We start from the raw sequence: 2,513 nt of genomic DNA on the forward strand, positions 1-2,513 counted from the left end.
GAGGGGAAAGGCCTCCAAGAGAGGATGCTGCTGGGGAAAACAACAGCCACCGGAGCACAGCCAGCCAGGGAGCGTCCTCAGACACCTGCCCGGGAAACACCCTGGGCAGTGCAGCACTGACTTTCTGAAATCACCCCTTAGAAGACAAGTGAAGCCCTTTCTGCCTGCCGGGCACGGGGCTGCCCCCCCGGCCTCCCCACCCACCCTCTGGGAAACCAGGATGACAGCAAGCCTCGAGTCCTTGACTATCCAGCCTGATCCCAACCAGGCCTGTGTTCCAGAAAATCAAGAAAATAACCCCAGGGCCGAGATGATGATTATTATTATTTTATGCATCGAGGAATAACAAAATGAAAAAGAAAGAAATGTTTTCACAGTAAAAGAGAAACAAACCCAGACCTTTCCCAAGCTTCAGGTGTGAATATACTTGCATGGATGAGGGGTTTCAGTAACAATCGTAAACACCCCTTAGGCAGGATAATGTGCAGACTTAGCAAGTTCCTCCTGTATCCAGAGTGATCGTGACTTTCGGAGGAGGTGTCGCTTGTCAAAAAAGAAAAGATGCAAAAGGGGGTGCTTTTTATCTGAGCTGGTGAAGGTTGGAACTTAATTGCTTTCATACAGAAGCAATGTGACACATCTAAGTGCAAAACCTTATTGTTTTTCCAGTGGTCATGTATGGATGCGAGAGTTGGACTGTGAAGAAGGCTGAGCACCGAAGAATTGATGCTTTTGAACTGCGGTGTTGGAGAAGACTCTCGAGAGTCCCTTGGACTGCAAGGAGATCCAACCAGTCCATTCTGAAGGAGATCAGCCCTGGGATTTCTTTGGAAGGAATGATGCTAAAGCTGAAACTCCAGTACTTTGGCCACCTCATGCGAAGAGTTGACTCCTTGGAAAAGACCCTGATGCTGGGAGGGATTGGGGGCAGGAGGCATCACTGACTCGATAGACATGAGTTTGAGTGAACTCCAGGAGATGGTGATGGACAGGGAAGCCTGGCGTGCTGTGATTCATGGGGTCGCAAAGAGTCGGACACGATTGAGCGACTGAACTGAACTGAAGTGCAAAACCAGGGAAACACCATTAAAAGGAGACCAGCAAAACAATCCATGGACACGAACATGAGCAAACCCTGGGAGATCGTGGAGAACAGGGAAGCCTGGCATGCTGCAGTCCATGGGGCTGCAAAAGTCAGACACAGCTTAGTGACAGAACAACAACGACAAAGAAATCCACACGTCAGGAGGGGAAAAGGGGAGAGACGAGGTGGGGGGAGACGGAGGAGGCGAGGCTGAGCAGGGCGGCCGGTCTGAGTCCCCCTCACCCGACAGCCACCCAGGGAGGCGGGCGCCACTTCTGCCTTGTTCAGACAAGGACAAAGAGGGTGGGGGTGAGCTGTGGGCCCCACCCAGGCGGTCCGGGCAGAGAGCGCCAGGGGAATGAGGGTGCCCTGCAGCCAGAGGCCCATCCTGGGCTCTGGAGGTTCAGGCTTCACACTGCCCACGGCATGCACACACCCTCCACACACACCGAGCCCAATCTGGGTTCCTGAGAGACACAGAAGTCTCGGGGTTCAGGAGGTTGAATTCTGAACACACCCAGGGCAGGTGGAAGTACCAGGGCGTGGGGAGGCCGTGGAAGGCAGCTGGGGGGGGGGAATGGTGACGGGTGTCTCCACCTCCAGACCCATGCCCACCTGCCCTCCAGCCCCTGGACACACAGGCCAGGTGCGTGCACAGACCTCTGACCGGGGAGGGGCCAGCCTGCCCTCAGCTCTGCAGACGGAGGCAACCTCAGACTTGGCTGGGCAGAGCGGAGTTCGGTGGACCTGCCTGTAGGGCAGACCCTGCTGTGACTGGTGTGCCAGCTTTGGCTGTGTGGCTCCTCAGGCAGCAGCCCACCCGTAGCAAGGAAGGCATCTCAGCTTGGGTGGGAGATGAGGGGCTCAGGAGAGTCATCCAGGACCCGTGGGGGTGAGAAGCGAGGGCGGCTCCTCGAGGCAGCTCCCACCTCCTGAGGCCTCAGCGGCCAGCTGGTAGGATGGCTTACGACATCCGTACAAGGCCAGTTCTAACACACCAACAGCGGAGTTGTGAAGATGCTCGGTGAGTGGCCAACAGCGGGGCCAGAGCTCAAAAGGGAGTCCCCTCCTCCTGTGAACACCAAGAGGATGGGACCGAGGCGGCAGCCCAGCTCCTGGCAGCCGGCCCTCCGTGCGGTCTCAGCTCCTCCCACCGGGCACACGCTAGGTGTACACCCGGCGTGCGTGGCTCAGCTTTCCAGCGTGCAGGCCTCCTCCTCCCCATTCTCTGTCGCCCAAAGCACCATGTGAAGATGCCCCACAAGGCTGAGGGCAGCCGGACAGGTGAGAGTCTTGGAGCAGGTGCGGGGAGGCAGCACGCGGGATGCTGACGTGCAAAGGGCGCATGCAGAGCTGCAGGGCTCCCCCCTTGGGGTGGCAGGCGGGGTGCTCCCTGTCGCTGCCGGCTCCGGAAGGCAGTCAGCCAGCC

The 2,513-nt window shown here is 57.8% G+C and overlaps 1 protein-coding gene across 1 annotated transcript in view; it reads right to left on the reverse strand.

The window, feature by feature from the left end:
- PTPRE (protein tyrosine phosphatase, receptor type, E) overlaps positions 1 to 2,513 on the reverse strand; it is an 85,863-nt gene that overhangs the window by 55,057 nt on the left and 28,293 nt on the right. The window lies entirely within an intron of this gene.

Source organism: Bison bison, unplaced genomic scaffold (genome assembly GCF_000754665.1).
Source record: "Bison bison bison isolate TAMUID 2011002044 unplaced genomic scaffold, Bison_UMD1.0 scf7180017864456, whole genome shotgun sequence".
Taxonomy (NCBI): domain Eukaryota; kingdom Metazoa; phylum Chordata; class Mammalia; order Artiodactyla; family Bovidae; genus Bison; species Bison bison.